The sequence below is a fragment of the Herpailurus yagouaroundi genome, unplaced genomic scaffold (assembly GCF_014898765.1).
Source record: "Herpailurus yagouaroundi ecotype Mexico unplaced genomic scaffold, PumYag 29, whole genome shotgun sequence".
Classification (NCBI taxonomy): Eukaryota; Metazoa; Chordata; class Mammalia; order Carnivora; family Felidae; genus Herpailurus; species Herpailurus yagouaroundi.
The window spans coordinates 63,210,455-63,236,287 of NW_024412377.1; the positions used below are offsets into that span (position 1 = coordinate 63,210,455).

Here is a 25,833-nt window from a genome sequence, read left to right on the forward strand (position 1 = left end):
GATTTCACGGTTTGTAGGTTCAAGCCCCACATCGGGCTCTGTGCTGACAGCTCAGAGCCTGGAGCCTGCTTCCGATTCTGTGTCTCCCTCTCTCTCTGCCCCTCCCATACTTGTGCTCTGTCTCTCTCAAAAATAAATAAATAAATAAAAACTAAAAAAAAAAAAAAAAAAAGGGTAACCCTAAACACAACTCTGAATTTCAGTGCCAGAGCCCTTTTTTTTTTTTTTTTTTTTTGAGAGAGAGAGAGAGAGAGAGAGAAAATCCCAAGGAGGGTCTGCATTGACGGTTCAGGGGCTCAGTCTCACTGACCGAACTGTGAGTCATGACCTGAGCTAAAATCAAGAGTCGGGTGCTTAACAGACTGAGCCACCAGGTGCCCCCGACTCAGCATTTCTACCTCTTTAAGAATCTGCCATATAGAAACCTCCCCCCACCCCCACCCCACGCCCCAGTCCCCGCAGTGACCAGAGTTACAGGTACAAGGATGCTCTGCTTGTGTAGTGACATCCAACTGCAAGGGACTGCTCTGAGAGCAAAACTCTGTGGCAACACTGATGAGAATACAGTAGCTTATGGTAACGTGGGAAGATGTCCAAGATAGGTTAAAAAAAAAAAAACAAAAACCAGCTGTAATGCACATCTTATTCCAGTTTCATAAAGAACATACTGTGTGTAATCTCTGGTTTTATGTATAGAAATACTTAGTTGAATATGCACCAAATTATTTATGGGCATGTGGGGGGGGGTTGTCAATATTTTTTAATACTTCTCTAATTTTTATTTTTTATGTTTATTCATTTTTGAGAGAGAGAGAGACAGAGTGTGAGAAGAGGAGGGGCAGAGAGAGAGGGAGACACAGAATCTGAAGCAGGCTCCAGGCTCTGAGCTATCAGCACAGAGCCCGATGCGGGGCTCGAACTTGTGGACTAGGAGATCGTGACCTGAGCCGAAGTCAGACGCTTAACCGACTGAGCCACCCCGATGCCCCAATATTCCTCTAATTTTAAAATTCTGTGTCAGGTGAGAGGCCAGCCTGCAATCTCTACTGGCCAAGGCAGGCAGGCGGTCTCCATCTTGGGGGGTGTGGAGACGAGGTCAGCAGGGCCTCGGGTGTACAGGTTCCAGGGCGTGTGTGCTCGTCTTGACATCACTGGCTGTGTGAGTGGAAAGGTGGAAGGTGGGGGAGCAGCTGTGAGATGGGCTGTCGGCTGCACAGGGTGGGGACTGCTTCTCTTCTACTTATCCTGGCCGACTACAGGCTGAGCCCACCTGCACAAGGTGGCTCCCACATCTGTAGGGTGCCTTATAGTGTCCCAGGCTTGGTTCCTGGTCCTTTTCATCCAGGCCCCAATAGCTTTGTGACACAGAAATTATTACCATCTCTATTTAATAAATGAGAAAACGAGGGGCAGGATGGGTAAGTGGCTTGTCTGAAGTTACATGGTTGATGGTAGAGCCCAGACTGTAGCCCAGGTCCTTGGGCTGTGGAATCGTTTCTCTCTCTCTCTCTCTCTCTCTCTTGCTCTCAGTAAATTTTCCTTGAGTCAATGGTATTTTATACACTTAGGATTGAACAGTTCAATGCTCAATCTAGTTAAAGAAAGAGGGACAGAATATATTAAGTTACAACATTGACAACTGCAAAGATTAAGGTTTCAGGCATAGCTGTATCAGGGTGCTCAAATGGTGTTACTAAAGATCTACTTTCTCCATCTCCCAGTTCCTCTTTTCCCTGTACTGGCTCAAATCTCAGGCAGGCTCTTTCTACATGGTGGCAAGACAGCCCTCAGCAAGCCCCAATTTCTTTCCATGGAAAGATGCCTTAGAGAGGCAAGAGGCTGGACTTCAACTCAGACTGAATCCCGGTGAAGCCAGAGCCGGGACCCGTGAGTGAGGAACATCGCTTTGCATCAAGACTACAAAGTGATGGCCCAAAGTGTCTCTTTGTTTGGCCTCCACAGTGTTTTTTATTTATTTATGTTTACATTTTAATTAATTAGTTAATTAATTAGCACAGTGGTTTTTTTTTTAAACTTTGAGTTGGTTGCCAATATTTGAAAATCAGATTTCATGTTCAATTCGTATTTCCAGCTTTTGAAAAAAAATCAGAGTCCTCATCCTCGTCAGGGAGCACACTCACTGGCAGCTTTCCCCCCTCCAGTCTGGGTGTGCGGGTTTCTAGAGCATCACAGTCCCCACCCCTCCTTCTTGTCTCCTGTACCTGGTCTGCTTCACTCATAGAAAGTATAAGTCGTAGAAAGAGTAGTTAACAGCGTGGCCTTGAGCCAGAGTGTCTGGGTTTGAGTTTTACCTACTGGCTGTGTATCTTAGACAGGTTAGCTAATTGTTTTCCGCCTTAGTTTACAAACCTGTGAAATGGGGACAGTAATAGGGTGTATCTCATGAGGCTGTTTGGGGCGGCTTAAGTGAGCATATACAGAAAAACTGCCTGGTGCATTGACAGCATTTTATAAAAGTTAACTATTATTAACATTGTCTTCTGGCTATATATATTTGCAGTGTTTGGACAGCCCCTTTCCCCTTACAGTGACAAACGTTTTTCCTTCTCAAATTGTGAAACCGTCTTCATCCAGTCTGATAGACAGAAGAGTTTGCAGAGGGGGTTATGAACTTGTCCAAGATGTTGGTCGAAACAAGGCAAACAGAGAAAGGAGGCCAGTGTGAACCTCCCGCCATGGCCGTGCCTTTGGAGGCTGCTGCTCCTGGCTGGGAGCCTGCCATGACCCCGGGGAACCGCTGAGCAGGCTGTCACTCGGCGTCCCCAACACCCTGGCCTGTCAGGCAGAGACCATTCCCTTCTGCTCGGCACCAGACACCTTCAGACCCTGGAGTTGGGAGGCCCTGCTCTCCTGTTGCTCAGCTGGGCTGCTTGGCACTGCTCTGGACAGGCTCAGAGGACAGAGGCAGAGCTTAGAGCCCTTTCGGATGGCAGCTGGGATTCAAGCTGTCAACCGGAGGCGAGTCGACACAGCCGGGCTACGGAGACCAGGCGGCCGCGCAGAAGGGCAGGAGGTGATGCTGTGCAGGTCTCCCGCCCCTGCGCTCTCTTCTATTTATAATTCCCCTTGATAATAGGGCACATTCATCCCCCTGCAGGCCACTAATTGCTCTGGAGCGAAGGGATGACAGCCTAATTATTCACTTCACAAAAATTAAAGTTGGGCCATGTCAACAAAGTCCATTCGCTGTCACCCAGATGCAATTTGTTGCCATTCGTTGGGGCAAAGGGCAGTTAGAAAAAACCCCCAGACCCTGGCCTGGTTCCAGCTCGAGCAGACTTTTATTTTCTGGCCTCAAATTATCTCTGGGAGGTTCTGTTTCTAGGAGACAGAATGCCTCTTCCTCTTGGCCGTAAACTGCGGTCAGCCGGTCACTGCTTCCCTGACAGGAGGCGACATTTTGGTTCCTGGAAATAAGGCATCTGAGAGCTAGAAGGACCTCAGGGAGATTAAAAACCAGCAACTACTGGGCTCAGTTTAGCCCATGGATTTGTTTTATTTGGCTAGCGGGGTGTTTAAAAAGCTAGACGAAAACAATTTGAGATAACATCCACATTACATAAAATTAACCATTTTGAAGTGTGCGATTCAGTGGCATTTAATACATTCACGATGTTGTACGACCTCTATGTGGTTACAAACGATGTCCATCACCCCAGAAGGACCCCCCCCCAGTCACTCCCCATTGTCCCTTCCCGCCAGACCCTGGCAACCACCAGAGTTGCTGGTCGATACTCTCTACTCTGGATATTTCACATAGATGGAATCAAATAACAGGTGGCCTTTTGTGATTGGCTTCTTTCATTTTGCGTAATGTTTTTGAGGCGAGTCCACCTCAAAACGGTGAGGTGTGTTTCCGTACTTTATTCCTTGCAAGCTGAATAACTTCAGAAAGCTTTTGCATTAGTTTATAACAGCCTCCCTGAGATACACTCCGCACGCCATCCAGTTCGCCTTCTGAAGCACGCAGCTGCGTGCATTTCACGATGGCGTGCAGCCATCAGCACAACCAAATTAGCTTTTGACCCTGAAGAATCAGATTTCGCAGAATGCCTTGGAAAACCAGAAGATGCGGTAACACCGAGCCCCAGAGTCACAACACGGTACTGCGGCCCAGCCCTCTCGATGGCACTTGGGTTTACGGGTCGTATGGCTTCCTGCGGTGCGGAACAGGCCCCTTCACTCGTTTGCCAATCGCCTGGTCCTAGAGGCGTATGTGAGCGTGTGAGACTGTCCGATGCCCTGCATGGACACATGAAGAAGCTGAGACCCCGCCAGGCCACGCTGAGGTCACGTGAGATGGGCTGCAGGTTAGAATGCAGACTTTCCAACTCCTAGCCCCACACTCCCTCCACTCCTGCATGGCTCTTTCTACAGCTGTTGAAGCTAATTGTCAGAATATCTTAAGGGAGGTGTGACCCTATGTTTGTGACAGCCTTTACACCGTGTTATTTGATTAACGGGTGTGTTGGGGATGTCTGCTTCCTTTGGTGATTATACTCCAAGCTTCTTTTGGGGAAACCCCCCAAATAATTCCATGGTTTGGGTGGGGGCAGGCCCTGAGCGCCCCCATCTTAGGGAAGCGCTTGTAAATTTCCAAGCCTGACAGTCAGACTCTGTCCGGATCAGGGCTGAGGAACTTTTGTTGGGTTATTGGAAAAGGGAAGCTCCTTCCCTGGTAAGGGTCCTGACATGGTGAGATGTGAGTGGAGGCCTGCTGAGGGCTATCTCCCCATCATGTGGAAAACCTGCCTGAGACTCGAGCCAGTGTAGGGGGGGAAAAAGAACTGAGAGATGGCAAAAGCAGATCTGTAGTAACATTTGAGCACCCTGATACAGCTGTGCCTGAAACCCTAATCTTTTCAGTTTTCAGTGTTGTAACTTAATATATTTTGCCACTGTTTTTTTTTTCTTAAACTAGATTGAGCTGGGTTTCTGTCACTCACATTGAGCCACTGAATCCTAAGTGTATGAAACACTATTCACTCAAAGAACCTTTATTGAGCACTTATCCCATATCAGTGTATTCACATACGTGATCTCATTTATGTGAAAACTCTGTAAGATAGGTAGCTACAATTATTTCTGGTTTATGGACAGGATGGGAGGGTTAGGAAGGTGACTTACCCAGAGATACTCAGACTGTGAGTGAGGGACCTGGGCTTTTAACCTCATTTCCAAAGCTAGTTCCCACACCATAGCTCCCCAGTGCATGTTGGAAATGTTTTCCGTTTTCCAAAGAGCTTAAACACATTTTCTGCCCCCAACTCCGTGATAAACTGTGAAAATGTTGGAGTATACAGAAAGTATATGAAAAATTCTACAACTCACAAATAACCCTCATGAACATTTTAATGTAGACACTCACGATTTTGTAACATACGAAAGTTTATATAGAAAGAATAAAAGATCAGTCAGTATGTACCATTTCATATGCTGCCTTTATCACTTAAAATGATGTCGTAAGAATGAAGACAGTTTTCCTTGTGTTTCTTGAGTCAGAGGAAAGAGGCAGCTTGCTAAAGCTTTGGGGTAGAGCGGGCGTTGACCCGCCCCTGGCTTGTGGCCTAGAGCCCCGTGTGGCACCTCTGTGTCCAGGTGGCCCCTTCCCCACCTGGGGCTTGATAGACAAGCGGAACTCCCCGGAAGGGTCGGCGTCCCCAGGTCTGTACTGGATTCTGTCCAGCAGCAGCCAGAGCCACGGGAGACCACAGGGCCAGGAAGGGACGGCTTCCATGTCCGTTTCCTACGCAGGCAGGGTGTGTTGTAGTGGAGTCAGTGTAAAAGTGAGTCCCATGGGGAGGTGGAGCAGGCTGTGCTGGAAGCTCTGTTTTTGCTCCCGGTGTGACATTCCCATCACCTCCAGGATCACCTCCAGACCTAGGAGGCGCTGAGGCTTCCTCCCTTCGCCCGCTTGATCAAAAACACGCTGTGCTCTCAACGGACGCCAGGTGGCGCTATGGAATAGGAAACGAAATTGCCGCTTGCGCTACCGGAGGAGACCTGAAGGCCGAGGGAGATGAGATCTTTAAGAGAAGGAGGCAAGCTGGGAATGTACAGTTACTGAGCGTGCACCATGCAGGGTGAGCAGGGAAGGTGAGATCCCAGACAAAAGTAGGAGCACACGGGGGAAGAAAGATACAACGGTAATGAATCAATTAACACGTCGTCATTGGAAGCTAACACGAGAGGCATCTGATGGAGAGGAAATTCCCGTGGGTGGTGGGGTCACACAGACTGGGTGTGGATCCACGTCCAGGGAGTTACTGGCGCGATCACAGCAAGTCACTTCGTTTCTGAACCGGAGTTTCTTCATCTGTAAAAGGTACCGAGCTCTTACAGGCTGTGTTGTCCTGAGGCAACCTCTGGGCCCCAGGGCTGATGAGAAAAGGAGGAAGGGAGGCTCTTGTCTGGATGGCTCCCATTGCCTGTTGGGAAGGTGTGATTAGCCCAAGATTCTCTATGGTGTTTTGGTCCTCTGTGTGCTCACTGGGGCCAGGATGGTGTCATTTTTTGCACAATGCCTGCCCTGCTACCTTGTACATACAAAGTACCCAGGACATTGTGCATTTTATTGATTCAGTTGAATGGATGTAAATTACAGAACATGACCATAGGTTTCAAGCTGTGATATGGACAGTGGATACTGGCCATCAGGTAAAATAAAGGGGTTTAGGAAGGCTTCTTGGAGCAAGTGGGGCTTAGAAACGGGGGAGGATTGACTAGGGAGATGAGAATCCCAGCGTTCTGGGCTAGGGGGCAGCATGAGCAAAGGCCCTGAGGTGGGAGTGGGGGAATGGATGTGGTGCAGGAGGGAGGTGCCTTGCTGGTGCTGGGAGAAGAGTGAGGAGCTGGAGCAGCTAGGAGGGAGGGGCGCCGTGTGGCAGCCCGAAGAGCCCAGCTGTGAAGTGCTTGGATTTGCCTTGGCAGGTGCAGGCCACTGGACGGTCAGGTCTAGGACACCTGTCCCTGGGGCAGTCACCAAATCAAGTCTGTCTTGGTTCCAGACCCTCCCACCTTGCCCAGAGGCTCAGGGCTACAGGGGCTGCCGTTCATATAGGTGCCTGCTGGGTCTGGAGGGTGTCAGTGCAGGCAGGGGCCATGGATATCCAAGAGTCTTTTGAGGGTCAAGGCCCCCTGCTGTCTGAGGCCTTATCTGTGAGGAGGGAGAGGAGAGGTTAGGAGGCTGTTCTAGGGGTTTGGAGGGACCATGGTAGGCCAACGTACTCTCTTCCATTGGATAGCTTCCATGAAACGGGAGAGGCTACAACTGCCCTCCTTGTGGTGTGTGGGGCAAGGAGCCAGGAGGCCAGGCCCAGGGGCCCCTGACTGGGTGAGTGCTAAATAGGTCTGTGTAAACTGCAGGGCTCTGGGACCAGGAACAAACTGGTGGGTAGATGTGTGCTTGCTCACAGGCAGCTCCTGGATCCTGGCTGTGGAGATCCTAATTCGGAGGTTTATTGTGAGGACCTCAGTGCTTCTGGGGATGTGGTCACCGGACTGTACTTGGAAGAAAATGCTGGACTTTACCTGTGTGATTGATAAAAGTAACGTGCCCCACTGCCCGACTTGGTAGGATCTCCTGACAAGGGGAACCAAATTTACTGTGCACCTATTTTGTGCCAGGAATCCATAATCTTATTTAACCCTTTTCGTAAAATTTTTTGGTGTGTTTATTTATTTTTGAGACAGGGAGAGGCAGAGCATGAGTGGGGGGAGGGGCAGAGAGAGAGGGAGATGCAGAATCCGAAGCAGGCTCCAGGCTCCGAGCTGTCAGCACAGAGCCCGACGCTGGGCTCGAACTCAGGAGCCGTGAGATCATGACCTGAGCCAAAATCGGACACATAACCGACTGAGCCACCGAGGTGCCCCTACCTAGTACTTTAAAATGCACAAACTGCTTTTGCTTTGTTCTCTCTCGAATCTGTTTTTAATCCCCTGATACCCTGTGAGCAAATAAGGCAGTTTAAAGAAAACCATTGCCCTCATTTTACAGATAAGGAAATGGAGGTGCAGAGAAGTTGAGGCTGGTCTAGGAGGCAGCTGACCAGCGAGAGGAGGGAACAGAACAAGCCTGAGTCCACAGATCCCAGGTTGGGTAGTGACAGGCAGGGGCAGGCTGCATTTCCTGTTGCCACTGGGGGCCTGGCAAGAAGGGTGTATATTCATGCTCTGGCTGGTGGGCAAGAGCACCTCAAGCCTGGGCCCCAGAAGGCACCGTGGGGCGAAGGGAAAGGAACTCGCCTACCGTTGTATCAGTTAGACCGCCTTTGGCTGCAAGTAACAAGAAACCCCACCGACACTGGCTTGAGCTACAGAAAATTGAATGATCTCATGGACAAAGAGTCTGGAGAAGGCATTTGCAGGTATGGCTCAGTAGCCCTGCCATGGCCTCGGAGGTCAAGGCCTTCTCTTTCTTCCTTTCTTTTTTTTAAATTTAATTTTTTATTTTTTTAAATTTACATCCAAATTAGTTAGCATATAGCGCAACAATGATTTCAGGAGTAGATTCCTTAGTGCCCCTGACCCATTTAGCCCATCCCCCCCCCCCCCAACCCCCCCAGTAACCCCCAGTTTGTTCTCCGTATTTATGAGTCTCTTCTGTTTCGTCCCCCTCCTGTTTTTATATTATTTTTGTTTCCCTTCCCTTATGTTCTTCCGTTTTGTCTCTTAACGTCCTCATATGAGTGAAGTCATGATTTTTGTCTTTCTTTAATTTCCCTTAGCATAATACTCTCCAGTTCCATCCACGTAGTTGCAAATGGCAAGATTTCATTCTTTTTGATTGCCAAGGAATACTCCATTGTGTGTGTGTGTGTATATATGTGTGTGTGTGTGTATGTGTATATGTGTATATATACATATATACACGATATATATGCATATATACGTACATGTATGTACATATACGTATATATGCATACATACATACATATATGTACACACATGTATACATATATATGCATATATATCTATATATGTATACATATGTATACGTATATATGCATACATATACACCACATCTTCTTCATCCATTCATCCATCCATGGACATTGGGCTCTTTCCATACTTTGGCTATTGTCGATGGTGCTGCTATAAACAAGGCCTTCTCTTTCTACTCCACTGGCTTTAGCATGTTGGTCTTACATCTGTCCTCTAGGTCACTAGATGGTTGCTGCCGCTCCAGGCCACACATCCTCACATAGAGCAGGATGCCAAAGAGGACATTTCCCACAGTGCTCTTTTTTTTTGGGTCAGCAACCTCAGAAAATCTTGGCAGACTTCTTACATCTCATTGACCAGAGCTGGGTCACACGACCATTCCTGGACTCTCACTGGCAAAGAGGAGCAGGATGGCCGAGACTGGCTCAGACAAAGCATAACTTATCTGCTGGGTCTAGGAGCGAGAGTCTGGCTTCACTCAGCAAGGTGTCTGAGCAATGTCCATGTGTGTTATTGAGGAAGAAGGGGCAGGCATGTTGCGGGGTGATACAGAGGAAAGCTTGTTGTATAGGAGACCACTTGTGTCTTCCTCGATCGTGGTGGGGCGGGGTCTAGCCTGGCTCTCCTTGGGCTGGGGAGGGGGCCACCGTGGCAGGTGTGTACCTGTGATATGGTGGGCCCGCCTGTGAGCGAGGGCCTGGGTGGCTCCTGACTCAGCAGCCAGCAGGATGGCACAGGTGGGAGGGGTGAGTGCAGTGGCCTTTGCCTTGCAGTGGATTCAATAAAGCTTTTTTTTTTTTTTTTTTTTTTTTTTTAATGTGGGGCTGCAGTCCCTTTAATAGGGGAGAGAGCAGGCCTGGAGCTTGGTGTTTCAGAAGAGCCTTTGGGGGCCGTTTACCTTTCTTGGAGCTTTGCCACATCTCTCATGATCATTCTATACCTTTGTCTCAATGTCAGGGGCAAGGTTAGGGTGGAGGCTGCCAAGGTGAAAGAGAGAGAGTTGGAGGAGAGCATCCAGTGGGGATGGATGTGTCCCAGGGGTGTGGCAAGCGGCTGCCCAGGCTGTTCACTGCACAACCCAAGTGGCTGTGACTTGTGTAGATCATGGCATTTAAGGGCCCCCTAGAGCTGTGTGGGCACAGTCTGGAAGACCCGATGAAGCCATACATGTGTGTGGACAAAGGGCACGGATTTGGGGCTGTGGGACACTTGCTGCATTGTATTTGCCATCTCTCCTCTTCATTCCCCCCACCCTGTTCCCCCTCCCTGCCTCTCAGTCACCTGGCCCTGCACATCTGTCTTCCTGCGTTGTCTTCCACTCCCTGGGGCCACCACTCCCTTTTCTGGTCACCTTAGCCCTCAAGGCAAGGTTCTGCTGCTGGAACCCAGAATCCAGGCCTGCTAGTGTGAAGACGGGGACCATTTTCAGTCCTCCCTGAATTTTCTCCATCTGCCCACGCTCCAATGTCTCTGAGCAGCCTCTCTCTCACCTCCTGTTCCCCTCAGTCTCTTCACTGGGGGCCCAGCTTCCATCTAACGTCAGCTGAGTCCAGAGCTCAGTGAGGGAGAGGGCACTGGCGAGTCAGTGGATGCGGGTGGGGCGCAGGCCCCGTGCTGCCGAGGTGTGCTCCTTCCCCTTGCCTGCTGGATTGTTCTCTTCATCTCAGGTCAAGGGCTGCCCCCTCCATTTCTCCAGCTGACCTGCAAATGGGCCCCACTGTTTTGGGGCAAATGGAGAGATACAGGGGGAGGAGCTTGGAGAAGGATCCGTGCCAATTCCTTTCCAGGGCTTGATGAGGCTTCTTGCTCGGGACTGCAGACCAGTAACGTCACCTTTATATGGGAAGAATGACACCCTGTTGCCACGCAGCCCTTGAAAACTACCTCGGCCCCTTTGTTGTCTATAAGTCCCGTTGGGGAATGTGGTGAGTGATCGTGTCCGATGACCAGATAACAGCAGCAGCACTGTCCCCACCATGGCAGACCTGAACAGAGCCTGGCAGACAGCTCCCGGGGCACACACTCCTTGGATCGGATGCCAGCATTTGCACGCCAGTCTGGTTCTTGAGCTGCTGTTCTTCCATTTCCTTGTCTGACTTTTAACATCCACGTTTGCAATGCTGATCCTCGGAGGGCAGATATCTGGGCAATCTTGCAAAGAAGGTACCCAGGAGATAAGAAAAGTAGAAAGATAGACACGATAAAAGAACGATAAAGGACTGTTAAAGGAACGATAAAACGGACTTTTAAGTTGTGAGTTGCCTCTCTTGAATCTGGATTTTGAAATATTTTGCTGGAGACCTCTTTTCGCCCCCGAACCTAATAACACTAACGACAACAATAAAACAACAGCAACAACATCAGTGACAGCAGCTACCATCACTGAGTGAGTTTTTATGTGCTGGTTGCTGAGCTCATTTAATTTAACATAGCAGCTATTATTATCACCATTTTACAGATGGCAAAACTGAGGCCCAGAAAGGGGAAATGACTCGCTCAAAGTCACATACCTCATAAGACTTGGAGGCAGTATTTGAACTCAGCCAAGGGGGCTCTAAAAGGTAGGTCCTGAATTTGGCTGCATTGCCCCCTCCAGTGAGCTGTAGTGAGAGGAACGCCAACTCAGAGAAGGTCAGCGATGCACGGGGTCTGTGCCAGGTGGACCTGATGAGGAAGAGGTAGTGTTCTTTCCATTCTTTTTATTTAAGAAAATTTTTAAAATTCATTTGAGACAGAGCGAGTGGGGGAGAAGGGCAAAGGGAGAGAGTCTTAAGCAGACTCCAGGCTCAGCCGGGAACGTGACGTGGGGCTCGATCCCGTGATCCTGGGATTGTGACCTGAGCCGAAACCAAGAGTCAGATGCTTGACTGACTGAGCCACCCAGGCGCCCCCAGAGGTAGTGGTCTTTTAAGAGTTGCACCCCGGGGCTCCTAGGCCAGGGGTTCTTGCTCTGGGTAGGTCCTGGGGTTGGTGAGTGGAGCAGTGGGGGAGCCCAGAAGCTTCCCTAGGCTCATGGCTCTCACTGCCTTCTCTGCCGTATCTTGCTCCCACCTGGGGCCCGGCACGGGTCTGAGGGGACAGGTGCTAATTCCAACCTTCCAAACTGGGAGATGAGGCTCAAAGTCCTGCAACCCAGAAACGACAGGAAGCCGGAGTCATCTGTCACACCTGCTCTCCTGCAGACCCTCTGGTAGAGCACATCTCCCCTGCTCGGCTTGCTCTGACTGCACTTGGGAAGGTCTGGAGGGAGGTTCTCAGTGACAAGAATCTCTTGAGGAGGCGAGAAAAGGGAAGGAAGGACCTGTGAGGCTTTTGGGATGGCCTTCCAAAATCAGTGGCCTGCTCTTTCTTCCTTGTGACTGCTCCTCACTGGATTCCCACCCACATCTGGGCCGTGATTGCTGTCATCGTGTGGCCCTTTCCAGGAACAGTGGGTGGAGTTATCCTGATGTTTTTCCGAATTCAAAGAATTTCTCCAGCCTCTCAGAACTCAGGGATGGCCTGGACTTGGCCCGAGAGCTGCCGGGCTGTGTTTCCCCGGCCTCTAGTGAGGGTCAGATTCCGAAGGTCACTTCTCTGTCCCTTCCCTCTGCTTCCCTTTCCTGTTCCCCACTCTTCCCCGGCAGTCCCAACCCCATTCCCACCTTGATGCTCCCCAGCCAGAGATGCGTGTTTGGAGGCTCTGCATTTGGCTTTCCTGGTGGTCCTTTTCCTGGCCCTGTGGTTCTTGATAGCTCATGATGGCTTGGGTGGAAACTCCTGCTCCAGCCCCAGATCCCTAGGAACCCAACCCCGGCCTCGGCCCCTCCAGGGCACCTGGCATGCCCCATCCCTGCCTCCCAGGCTGCGGCTGCGAGATGGAACACGCTGAAGCCAATGGAGAGACGGGTGCAATGAGGCCCTACGCTCCCAGCCCCCTGCTGTCTCTCCACCCCCAGCACTTCCCGGGGCACTGAGTAATGCTGAAGGGTGGCAAGTCTCTGGCAGTCTTAAGGTAGAAACAGAGAAAAGGGAAATAAAGTGAGAAACAAGTGGCAAATAGAAAAAAGAATAGCATTACTGTTGTTGAGTGCACTGTGCTTGGCACCTTACATAGCTTATCTCGCTCTATCTCCATAGCAGTCCTCTGTAGCCGGCACTGTTAACCCCATTCACAGATGAGGAAACAGGTTCACAGGGGGACTCTGACCCCCTCAAGGCCCCACAGCTGGGCAGTGGCAAAGCTGGCAACGCTGGCTCTATCTTTATCCCAACGAATCCCTTTTAAATCTCCAGTCCAGGCCTTTCTCTCAGAGCTCCAAATCCTTATATCGGATACTCCCTACATGGCTCTGCTCTGAGCAATCAGTGTATTTCTTCTCCCTGGCCACAGTGACTGTGGAAAACACACACACACACACACGCGCACACACACACACACACACACACGCCAATGAGAACCCTTGGGAAGGAGAAATTTTTTTCCTCTGTGATTGCCAGTAGGAAGGAGGCTGTAAGCCTGCAGCATCCAAGGGATGCCACATGGCATCCTAGAAGGAGGCTGGCATGGAGAGAATCGGGTCTGAAAGATGGAGAGGAGGCGGCTAAGTCCTCATGGCACCGTTTGAGCCTGGATCCAACTATGCCTGAAGCTGGAACCCTGACCTTTTTAGCCAATAAATTCCCTTTGTTGGCTTAAAGCAGTTTGAATTGGGCTGCTGCCACTGGCAAGCAAAATCGTCTAATACAATTGCCAGGACTTGCCCTAATTCCCATTTAAGTGATTTTGTTAGATCTGTCCTTTTGAAGCACCTGGTGCACAAAGGCCTTATAGTCCGCCTTGCTCCCAAGTGGGCTGTCTTTTATAATTAGTTGTATGCTCCCAAGCCTGGGGCATAGAAGGTGCTTTATACAGACTTTTAAAAATTTTCTCTCTCTCTTATTATCCTTATTTTTTTAAATAAATAACTTTTGAGTTCTAGACTAACAGCCAGCAACCACCTCCCTCTTGCCTGTTCTGACCTAGTCATATATTTAGTTCTTTTCAACCCTCTCCCTAAACTTTGTAGCCTCTCCATCTCCCTGGTTCTTGCTGTCTTTATAAATACATGAAATGCTCTGAGTGGCAGGTTGTGAATCCTCAGGGGCTCCCTTCACTTTGGTGTTCCCAGATGCAATGTAGGAGCCTAGGCCCTAGAGTTTTGGGACACTTTGGCCTGTCCTGCTTTGCCCCTCTGCCAGCCTCTGGCCTCTTCTGAGAAATGCTTAGGGAGCCATATACCTACATCGAGTGGCTCAGTCCTCCAGATTTCTGCTTTGTCCAGTGACCTGGGTAGACCGCGATTGAAGACACAAGCTGAGCTAGACCATGGTTCTCTCTCCTACAGCGGGGTTGGGAGTCCAGAAAGTTCTCCACAAAAATGGTTGGCTTGGTTTGGGGCTCCTGTTGGACCCAGCAGAACCTGGATGGAGAATCTCCCACTTTATCAAAGCCTGGCTCACTTCCTTGAAATGATCTTTCTCACTCCCACTGCCCCAATGGGAACACTGAGGCAGAAACGAAGGAATGACCTGCTGGAAATCATAACCCAGAGTCTGACCTTTGGACTCGGAATCCCACGCTGCGCTTTTCTGCACACGTAATTCGTCCTGCTGCTTTATTTGGTCTCTTTCCTTCCGAGCGGGAAACACAGCTGCTGGAGCTTTGGGGGAGGATGTAATGCTTATTAAGACCCCCGCTCCCCAGGCGATGGCTCAATGGCTGAACTCCTGACCCTCGGGCTGCTGCAGGAAGTGTGACGTACTGGCTCCGGCTGGATTCTGAGGTCCGTGGGGAGAGGCAGACAAGCCAGATTGAATTCTTGCGTCCAGGAGGTTAAATATGTGTAAGGGAATGGCAGAGCTAAAGCTGCTGATGCACTTCTCTCGGCTCCCGGAGGAATCGGCTCTGCTGGAATGACGTGTGAGCATCCGTGAGCCTGCTGCTGGGAGGGTCCTGGCGGGATCTGGTGGCCCTCAGAGGCTGCAGGTGTGAGCTCTGGGCCCCGGGGTCGCCTTCGGACACCTGCAGGCCTCCCCCGAAAGGTTGGGAGACTCCACAGCTGGGAGTCTTGGCCAGAGCACGTGGCGGGGGGCAAGGGGTTGAAGGGGAGTGGGACAGACCTATCCTTCCTCTGGGAGCCCCAAGCTCTCAACAGGAACCTCAGCTTTCATTTGAGAATCTCCTGTGGGGAGGCAGGGAGGTCGGTACCTTTGTAGGACTGCCTCGGAGGGTGGGAAGTTGTTAGAATGCTGGGCCCCGGAGGCAGGAACGGTTGGTATAAAGTCTGCCCAGTCTCCCTCCACTTCTCCACCACGTGCCCCTAAGAGTTCTGCTGATTTTTGATGCCTAGTATCCATTCCCCTTTCTCTTTGGTAGCATGTCTTGACTTCTTTGGGGAAATCTGCCACCGACCGATTAAGATGGGGCTGGCCTTAGCTTCCTGATTCCAGGTCTGTGACTCTGCCCAGCCAATCAGAGCCCCACACCCTGACTCAGCCTAGCCAATCAGAGCGGCGTGACTCAGTCTGGCCAATCAGAGCACCATACCTTGCTGGTGCAGGGGTGAATCTGTATCCCAAGGTAGACCAAGGAGACCTGCATTAGCGTAGGCCACGTTAAGCTGCTTTAGCAAATCCGTTTCTAATTTCTTTACAGCCACAGTGTTTTGCTTGTTTGTTTTGTTTTGTTTTGTTTTAAATCCCTTCTCAACTACCTGCTGTCTTCCTACTGGCGTGGCAAAACTGTAAGATCTAAGTGTAGGAAGCCACTCTCGAGGGAACCTGCCTTGGAATGAAGCCAACACCGAGGAGAAGGGAATGGAGAGAGGCAGTTCCTGATAATCTATCATTTGAGCATCTGGATCTAGCCACGCGTACATCCCATCTCCTGAGCCAATACAGTGACCTCTATTGTTTTCTCCTTCACCCCTCCTCTCCTTCCTTCTTTTCTTCCTTTTCCTTTTTCTTTTTAAAATGTTTATTCAATTTTGAGGGAGAAAGATAGCGAGTGGGGGAAGGGCAGAGAGAGAGGGAGACAGAATCCCAGGCAGGCTCTGTGCTGATGGCGCAGAGCCTGATGCAGGGCTCCAACCCCCCAACCGTGAGATCATGACCTGAACCAAAACCACGAGTCAGAGTCTTAACACACTGAGCCTCTCAGGCGCCCCTCTTTTTCTTTTCTTGTTTGGCTTAAGCTACTTTGAATTAGATTACCATTGCTTGAATCAAAATAACCCTAATATATAAGTCCAAACTCTTTTTCTCCCACTGGCTGGTTCAAAACTCACCTTCTCCAGGATTAACAGTCCCTCTTTCTGACTCACTTATGTTTTTCAATGCTTCCTCAGAATTTACAACTTTTTGCATGACGTCCTTTTGTGCCTATTTGTGTATTGTCATTTTCTCATACAGTTCTTTTGAAATTTCCTTGACTAGAGTTGCAGTCAAGTAAAAAACAAAAGATATTTACTGGGCTCTTCTGAGCAAGTGGCGATGTGCTGGGTGGTGGGGTGGAGGGAGGGTAAGTCATTTAAAAATAACAATAGAACATTTGAATTGGGTCAGAGACAAAACTCGTGCATTAGGAAGGCCCATTCAAGCTGGGAGAGTCCAGGAAGGGGTGATGCATGAGCAGGGCTTTGTCCTGGCTGCTGTCATGGACTCAGGACTGGTTTGCAGGTCACTTGCAAATCTGATGATGTGGAGAAGAAAGACCTGTAAGCAGCGGGACGGGACGGGAGGGAGCTAGCTGAGCAGGTGCCACTTCGCGAGTTGCCTCCGGGGCTCTCTGTCCTGAGGTCCGTGAACTCTTGAAGCTGCTTCAACTGCAGGCTCAGGCGTCAGTCCTGTGACCTGTCAGGGAATATGAAAATTCTCTAAGGTCTCTCTGGCCTAGTCAGCGTTGTATCACCTCACTCTGACCTAGAACTCAGCAGGCCTGTTTCCTGATGACCAAACCTTGACTAACTTCTGCCTGGACCCCTTGCCTGACAGCAGATTCCCTTCTGGGCACGCGGTCCTGCCTTGACCAAGGCTTTGCAGGTGCCGAGCCCCAGGCTGGGTCCCTCCTGCTGGCCTCCACGTGCTCTGTCTGGCCCTCTGCTTATTTCTGTCTATCAGGCTCTCCCTGATCCACCTGCTACTTTCCTGTTGGGCCGTCTGGGCTCTGGGCTTTGGCTGGTCCCCATGAGCCCATTGCATCCAGACGGATCTGGCTAAGATGGGTTCCGGGGGCAGGAAGCTCCCTCTACCCTCTGCCAAGGTGCCTCCGTCTCCCTGAGAACCATCTGCTTCTCCTCTGAGAGCTGGGGTTCAGGGGCAGGAAATGACTGTCCCAAAGTCACTTGCGAGGGTCTGCAGTTTTCCCTAGAAATGTTAGTGAGACATTGTGGGATCTTCAGACGGAAGGCAGCAGATAACTATCATTAGAGCAGCAGAGAATGACTCTCCCTTCTGGTATTGGAGAAATTGGAAGAGAAGGGCTTGGAATTCTATATGCTCAGGCTCATAGCCCAGGCTTGACAAAAGCCCTTTCAGGATTGAAATAACTGCCGCTCCCAGCTCAGCTGTCCATTTCTGGTCCCAGCAGCACTTTCTCTTTGTCTGCAAACTGCTGTGCTGGTGTTTGCAGAAGGGGTTCCTGCCTGCTAACTGTGTACTCTTGCTGCCCTGCAGAAGGCAACTTCCTAGGAAACAGGGCCTCTCACCCCACCGGGCCTGCCTGTTGTTTATCTTGTCTTCAGATGAGTCACTGCTTCTTGTGACTTATTGACAGGCCTGATGTGGCTCTGCAGAGAATCCAAAAGCCACGGGTGCTTCCTTGGAGGAATGCCTGTCTCGTGGAGGAGAGAAACCAGGACTTAGTCCTGGGGATTCCTGAGGTCATCTGTCGGCAACTGCAGTCGTGACCTGGGGAAGTTGCTTAATCTCTGGGCGTCTGTTTCTTTATCTGTTTTTTTTTTAAATTTATTTATTATCATTTTTTTCATGTTTATTTATTTTGAGAGAGAGAGAGAGCGAGTGAGCTGGAGGGGGTGGCGCAGAAGAAGAGAATCCCAGGCAGGCTCTGCACCGTCAGCACAGAGCCCAACACGGGGCTTGAACTCCCGAACTCCGAGATCATGACCTGAGCTGAAATCAAGAGTAGGACGCTTAACCGACTGAGCCACCCAGGCGCCCCTGGCTCTTTATCTGTAAAGGGGGAATAACCATTTCTGTCTCTCAGGGGCATCGTGCAACGTCATCTTTTGAAACCCTGGTCTAAATGTGGAAGTTGAAGAAAGATTTCAGAGCTTGGGGCTGCCTGCAGGGCTGTTGTCTTGCAGTTACCTGGACCGGTGCCAGGTTATTGCCCTGTGTGCGCTACCCAATACCTTAATTCCCTGACGTCAGCTTCTCAGTCTTCCTTCTGTGGGTCTGCTCCTGTTCCCTGGCTCTGGTGGGAGGCCCGAGGTGGTGTTCATGCTCTCATTAGGTGTTTTCAGCCGCCTGCCCAGTTGTGTGCTCAAGGCCCACGAGCCTGCTGTGCTGGTCCACCCAGTGCAAGGGAGACTGCTCTTCCCTTGGCTGGTGGCTGCTCACGCTATTCCTTTTCACTTAAATTTTAAGTTTCAGCTAAGTAGTACCTATATATAGTTAAACATTTTAAACACAAGTTCTATTGGCACAGACTCCTTTTCCCTCGCAGGCACATGCCTTTCCAGAATAGAGATGGTTTTTTTTCCAGCTCCCCTTTGCAGCGGGGAATGACCATGGGACTCAGTTCTGGACAGTGGGATTTACACAGAAGTGTTGTGTGGTCATGTCAGGGAAACATCCTGGAAGGACAACTGGAATATACTCTCTTTTTCATCTTTGTCCCCTTTCCCACCCAACTGGCAGGAATATGGATTTGATGGCGGGAGCTGGAGCAGCCATATTGAACTATAAGGTGATCTTGAAACTGGAGGCCATGTGGGGTCTAGCAGCAAGAAAAAGGAGCCAGAGTATTTGAGAACTTTGTGGAGCAGCCCCGAGTTGCTTATCTTCAGTCTTTTACCTGGCACAGAAATGCATTTCTGTTTTCAGGATGGGCTTTTGTTTTGGGTTTCTGTTTCTTTCTGCCAAACCTAATTCTAGCAGACCCAAATGACCTGCCCTGCCACTCCCCACTGACAACCCCTTGCTGTCCTTTAGCTGTTTCTTCTAGTATTTTCCTCCAGATGTCTGCATAATACACCTTCATGCTATTTCGTTGTGTATTTGATTTTAGACATTATCTATGACCTCATGCTACAAAATATTTGGATTTAGCTTTCTTTGCTCATCCCCTCACCTTCTGCTACCCTCACATACTGCCCTCCTGCCCTATCTGGCCAATATGGATTCTGGTTGAATCCATAGATAGTGTATTTATCCATTATTACCACTGTGTAATTACTGTCTATAGTACAGGGAGTATCCCACAACTACATTTTCTTTTTAAATATAACGTTTTGCTTTTCATGCAATTAATAATGAATCTTTTTTGGTTTGTTTAGTTTTCTTTTGAGGCTTTATTGAGGAGTAAATTACGTGTAGCAGAATATGAATCTCTTAAGTGCCCGGCTTAATGGCTTTTACATGTGATGTACCTGTGACACCAGACATATGACCCATATCCCAGAAAGTTCCCTTGTGTCCCTGTCAGTTAATACCCACCGTAGAGATAACCACTCCTCCCCCACCCCAGAGATAACCACTTTTTTGGATTCCAACTCCATAGACTGGTTTTTTCTGTTTTTGAAACTTATATAAATAGACTGATACCACGTGTATTCTTTTTTGACTGACTTCTTACCCTCATCGTGTTTTTATTTATTTATTTATAATGTTTATTTTTGAGAGAGATAGAGAGAGGGAGAGAGAGAAAAAGTGTGAGCGGGGGAGGGGCAGAGAGCGAGGAGGACAGAGATCCAAAGCGGGCTTTTTGCTGACAGCAGAGAGCCCAAAGTGGGGCTTGAACTCATGAACTGTGGGATCATAACCTGAGCCGAAGTCCGACGCTTAACTGCCTAAGCCACCCAGGCGCCCCACCCTCATCATTTACAGATTCACTCGTGTGCTTGTGTGTATCAGTCATTCATTCCTTTTTAATGATGAGTTGCATTCCTTGGTTGGAAATATCACACTTTGTTTATCCATGGACATTTGGGCTGGTTCCAGTTTTTGGCTATTATGCATAAAACTACCCTGAATATTCTTGAACTAGTATTTTTCCGGCTCCATGTACTCATTTCTGTGGACATATGCCTAGGAGTGGGGTTGCTGCCATAGGATGAATACATGTTTACCTTTATAAGAAATTGCCACAGAGCTTTCCAGAGTGTTGTAGGCACCATTTGGCCCCCATCAGCAACATATGAAGGGGCTCCTCCTCAGCACTTGGGATTGCCTATCATTCTTAAAATTTTTTTAATGTTCTTTAAATTTTACCTTGGGGTGGGGAGGGGCAGAGAGAGAGGGAGACACGGATTCCGAAGCGGGCTCCAGGCTCTGAGCTGTCATCCCCCGACACGGGGCTCAAATTCACGGGCGGCGAGATCATGACCTGAGCTGAAGTCGGATGCTCAACCGACTGAGCCACCCAGGCGCCCGTATCATTCTTAACTTGATCAGTTCTTCTGGGTGGATAGTGATCATCCTTGTGGTCTTAATTTGCATTTTCTTAATGACTAATGTTGCTGACACCTTTTTCATCTGCTTGTTAGCTATTTGGACATCTTCTGTTGTAAAATGCCTGTTTGAGTCTTTTGCTCGTTTTTGGTTTGCTTAGTTTCTTGGAGCTAATTTAAGCATCACTAACTTACCCCTAAGCCCTCTGACAGAACCATGAAGTGACCATCTGCATTCCCCTCTGCCCCCTGCTCTCCTCACCTTGGACTCCTCTTCCCACCATCCTGGGAAGCCTCTTCCCTTTCCTTCCCCTGTGCTCGATCTCTGCTTCCCGGATCTGATTATGTCTTTGTTCCCACTTTACTCCCTCCTTTTGGTGGAACACAGCCTCTGAGCTTCCTGTGAAAGGATATTTAAGAAGGACGTTTTTGGGGACTTGGCATTTTTGAAAAATATCTGGATTGTACTCCACTTAATTGATGATCTGACTGGGTGTAGTATTACTTCCCTCACAGTGGTGAAGGCTTGCTCCTTTGTCTCTGGCTTCCAAAACTGCTGTTGAGAAGTCTGAGGCCATACTGATTCTTGATTCTTCTTATGTCACTCCTCCCCCTGCCCCTTAGAAGCTTTTGGGATCTTTTCCCCCCTTTCTTCCTAGGAGTTTCAAAATTTCACAAAAATGATTCTTCTTGGGCAGTTTTTCATTCATTGTCAGGTCCTCTTTCAGTCTTTTCAGGCAGATAAGTCGCGTTCTTCGGTTCTCTACTATTTCTTAGATCATTTTCTCCCTACCGTTTCCTCTGTTCCCTTATTCTGGAATTCCTGCTGGTCGGATGTTAAATCTCTGAGACTGATTTTCTTTCTTACCTTTTCTCTTCCATGATTCATCTCTTTCTGCGGGATTTTTCCCAAATTGGTCTCCCGGTTGTTTTATTGAATTTTTCATTTTTCTCGCTTATATTTTAATATCCTGGAATTCCTTTTAGGTTTTCTAAATGTACCTCTTTATATCCCCAAAGGGAATGGGATGACCGTGAATGGCTTGGCTGCATCCGCGAGTGTAGACAGGTGGCCTACAGGGGCCAGGCTCACCCAGTGAGCGAGGGAAACAGACAATAGGGAGTGGGGGGACCGTGCTGAGCTGGAACATGGACTTGGGACTGGTGGATGTTTTTATTCTCGAAGAGAAGCTGGACATCTGGATTTTTACGGCTTGTATGTGCGAGCAACTAATTTGGCTTAAAAAAAATTATCGACATGTGAGTTAAACCAAATACACATACAGGCAATATTTGACCTGTGAGCGACCATTTTGTGAACCTCTAAGGGTGTGCCTTCTTGTTTGAAAATTACCCTTGCCTTCATTCTCTACTTCGTTTCTCACAACAACTCCGTGAAGCCCCTTGCCTCAGGGCTGGTCATGGGTTAGAACCGTTCTCAAGAACTAAGTATAGTCCTCTGCTTAAAGATGCTCGGTCGATTGAGCGTCTGACTCTTGGTTTCGGCTTGGGTCATGATCTCACTGTTCATGGATTCGAGGCCTGTGTCAGGCTCTGCGCTGACAGTGTGGAGGCTGCTTGGGATTCTCTCTCTCCCTCTCTCTGCCCCTCCCCTGCTCGCGCGCATGTGCGCGTGCTCTCTCTCTCAAAATACATTTAAAGAAAGGTGTTTTTTAAAAAGTGCTGCCAATGAGGGGTGCCTGGGTGGCTCAGTCGGTTAAGCGTCCGACTTCGGCTCAGGTCACGATCTCGTGGTTCGTGAGTTCAAGCCCCGCGTCGGGCTCTGTGCTGACAGCTCAGAGCCTCGGGCCTGTTTCAGATTCTGTGTCTCCCTCTCTCTCTCTGACCCTCCTCCATTCATGCTCTGTCTCTCTCTGTCTCAAAAATAAATAAACGTTAAAAAAAGAAATTAAAAAAAGAAAGTGTTGCCAATGAGCAGCGGCGGGAGTGTGCTGCTCAGGTCTCCCTGCTGTGCAGGGTGTAGGGAGCTCAGCCTCCACTTGCCTCTCCTTTGGAGGCTGTCACGGTGTCGAGGCTGAGCCACACTCTCCCCAGGCTGTTCCCAGCAATGACCGACCACAAAGCAGTAGGGAACAGAGCTGGACATTTCTGCCCCACTCAGCCCATCTCTAGCGTCACACCTTGCTCTGGGGTCCCCAGGCCCTGGATGACACTTTCTCAGAGCTTCACTGAAGTCTCACTCAGCTCCCCCTTCCCTCTCCTCCTCCCCCTTTGCAGATGTCAGGCCTGCACCGTGGCCTGAGGCTCTGTCTGCCCGCTCCTGCTCTCCACCTGAGCCTTCCCAGCCTTTCCCCAACAAATCTTGCACACTTTTAATTCTGTCTCTGCTTCCCCAACTGACGCAGCTTCCGAGGCCCCAGGCCCTTGAAACATGCGTGTGGAGGTTACTTCCATCTCTGGCTGTGGTAAAGGACTCCTAGGACATTCATGCCTGGCAGGGAAGGGCCTTGAGAGGGCAGCTGGCCCCATTCCTTCTGCAGAGCTGCGGCCATTAGGAGGCCAGAGGGCCCCCCACGCCCCCAGTCCCCGAGTCCCCGTCAGGTGCTGGCAGTTGTTTGAATGGGTCAGAGAAATGGCCTTCTCTTCTTGAAGATGCTGGGATGACGTACGGTCTGGGGGGCGAGGGGTTCTCTGCTGGTTTCCCGTTTTCTGTCAGAATGTCAGGGATACGGTCAAGGAGTTTCCTCACAGGGGCAGGGGAGTACCCCCTCTGCCCGCCCCCCTACCCCCGGCTTCTTACTTCGGGACAGTTGGGGCATTGGGGTTTGATCTGCTGACCCCCTCCTGGGGTCTTTCTCTGTATCCATCATCGTGTTCCGTGCCAGGCTGGCCTCCCTGCTTTACATCCTCCCAGGAAAACACATATGGATGGTTTCCCCAGTGACAGGAGCCTCTGGGTAAGAGGAGGTGGGGACACCCTTACAAAAGGCTGGTAGGGTTGACCTGCCCCTGAGGGGTTGTGGTTCTTAGGCCATGCTGAGCTGAAGTCTTCCTCCCAACACCCTCCTTTTCTAGAAATGTGAGTTTCCACAGAGTTCCATGCTTGGGAGGAGGTGGAGCCCCGATGCGAACCCAGCACTTACTGGATGACCCGAGGGAAGGGACACACAGAGTTGTGGCTTCGCGTGGTTCTCGCATCTCTTCTCATTATCACGTTTGCTCTCCACTGAATGTTTCAAGATGAAGCTTTTGCAATCAGGGTCATCTGACCTTGGCTGTCGGAAGGGACGGAATTATGGCAACCTCTGGGGAGGGTGCCTCCTTCCACCTCCCTCCCTCGCGGTCCCCCGGATGGTTTTGTGGATGTAATACTGTAACAGAGCGAGGGAGGAGTCACAGGGCCCGCGCCAGCCCCCCCCCCCCCCCCAGGTGACTGAGCCCAAGGTCACCTTTCTACCCAACTCCTTGGTCACAGAACGCACTGCCTCCTCGGAATCAAAAGTGTGGAGAGGCTTCCTCACTGCTGGGTGGCTTTCAGCATTTTTCCTGCAGTGGTGGGCACCAGCCCCTGGGGCCCATAGGCCTGGCAGGCCCCAAGGACTCTCTTCATTTTCCTGGTGTTATTCTTGGTTTAGGAACCCCAGCGAGCTCTTGAGCTTTTTGTAGATGCGTCCCACTTACTCTGAGAAGGCATTTGGACCCTATCCTGGGGCTCCATTTTGTTCCTTTGTGCCTCTCATCATTCTGCTTTTTAAAAATACATTTCTCTTCATTTCAGCTGAGTCATTTTCCTCCTCCTCCTTCTCTTCTTCTTGACACTCCCAGGAGCCGGAAGGAGCCCTGTCCCAAATCCTTGGCTCCACCGGGCCAGATCTTTTCCAAATGTCAAACTCTCAGGAGCCTTGGCACAGAGCGGAGCCGACTGGGTTCTGGCCCTGACTCTCTTCCCTCCCTCATCTCTGTCAGCCTCTGCTTTCCTTTCTCATTAGGGAGGTTTATTAACTGGCTTTTCTGCGGGTACCTTTGCCTTGAGGTTTGCAGACAGAGCCTGGCAGGAAGGCCCTGTGCTCCCTCGCATGCCCCTGCTGCCGTCTGGCCCAGCCCGCCCCTCAGAGCTCCCCTGGGCACTCGCCTCTGTCAGGAGGTGCAGCATCAGGGAGCTGCTTGGGGGCCACCCTCCCATCAAGAGAGGGGCCGGGCCTTGCTCCAGGGTCTCGGCCTAGGCGGCTTCGGACCCTCGTGTCTGCCTCAGGGAACGCTCCCACCACGCGGGACTGCCCCTGCCCCGCCCCCCGCCGGCGCCGTGGCCCTGGCCACGAAAGGCTTTGTACCCGCCTCACAGAACCGCTGAGACAGTGGAAAGGTTGGGCCGCTCGTCCCGTCTGTACTCTTGGCTGTAGGGGAGAAGCCTCCCAAAATGGCCGGGAGAAAGAGCACCCAGCCTTTGCAGGGCATTTCATGGGCTTCGAAGACTTTCCCATGTGTTGTGACTCCGGTGCAGTTTCAGCTGTCTCGTCCTCACCGACCACTGTGAGGGAAGCTGGGTAGCTGTTCGTTTCCTTATGTTTGTAGCTGAGGAAACAGGCTTAGAAAGTTTAACAGATTTGCCAAAATCTCAGGGCCAGTCCTGATTTAGTTTTTCAGTTGTTATTAAAGAGGGGGAGAGAGAGAGAGAGAGAGAGAGGGAGGGAGAGGGAGATTGACTTAGTACAAGACAAGTAAGGGGCTGGATCACTAGTCCTGTCTGGGTCTCCTGATGCCAAAATTACAGGCTTCTCAGTGATTTTATTTTTTTTTTATTTAAAAAAAAATTTTTTTTTTCAACGTTTATTTATTTTTGGGACAGAGAGAGACAGAGCATGAACTGGGGAGGGGCAGAGAGAGAGGGAGACACAGAATTGGAAACAGGCTCCAGGCTCTGAGCCATCAGCCCAGAGCCCGACGAGGGGCTCGAACTCCTGGACCGCGAGATCGTGACCTGGCTGAAGTCGGACGCTTAACCGACTGTGCCACCCAGGCGCCCCTCAGTGATTTTCAATTTTGATAGCCACTCACTGATTCTATGACATGTTGGGGCCTCTCACAAGGACAGAAGGGTATATTTGCTTTATTTTTTATTTATTTATTTAAATAAAAAAAATTTTTTTAACGTTTATTTATTTTTGAGACAGAGAGAGACAGACCATGAACAGGGGAGGGGCAGAGAGAGAGGGAGACACAGAATCGGGAACAGGCTCCAGGCTCTGAGCTGTCAGCA

The 25,833-nt window shown here is 50.1% G+C and overlaps 1 long non-coding RNA gene across 2 annotated transcripts; it reads right to left on the reverse strand.

Annotated features, from left to right (window-relative positions):
• Window positions 1–9,736: 9,736 nt before the first annotated feature.
• Window positions 9,737–14,659, reverse strand: LOC121011177 (uncharacterized). 2 transcript variants are annotated; one of them, XR_005781526.1, is made up of 4 exons: window positions 14,544–14,659; window positions 12,609–12,952; window positions 11,209–11,292; window positions 9,737–11,115 (listed from the first exon to the last, which is right to left on the reverse strand). It is a non-coding gene; the product is annotated as an uncharacterized LOC121011177 (long non-coding RNA). The 2 variants fall into 2 exon arrangements; XR_005781525.1 differs by lacking the exon at window positions 12,609–12,952.
• Window positions 14,660–25,833: the final 11,174 nt, after the last annotated feature.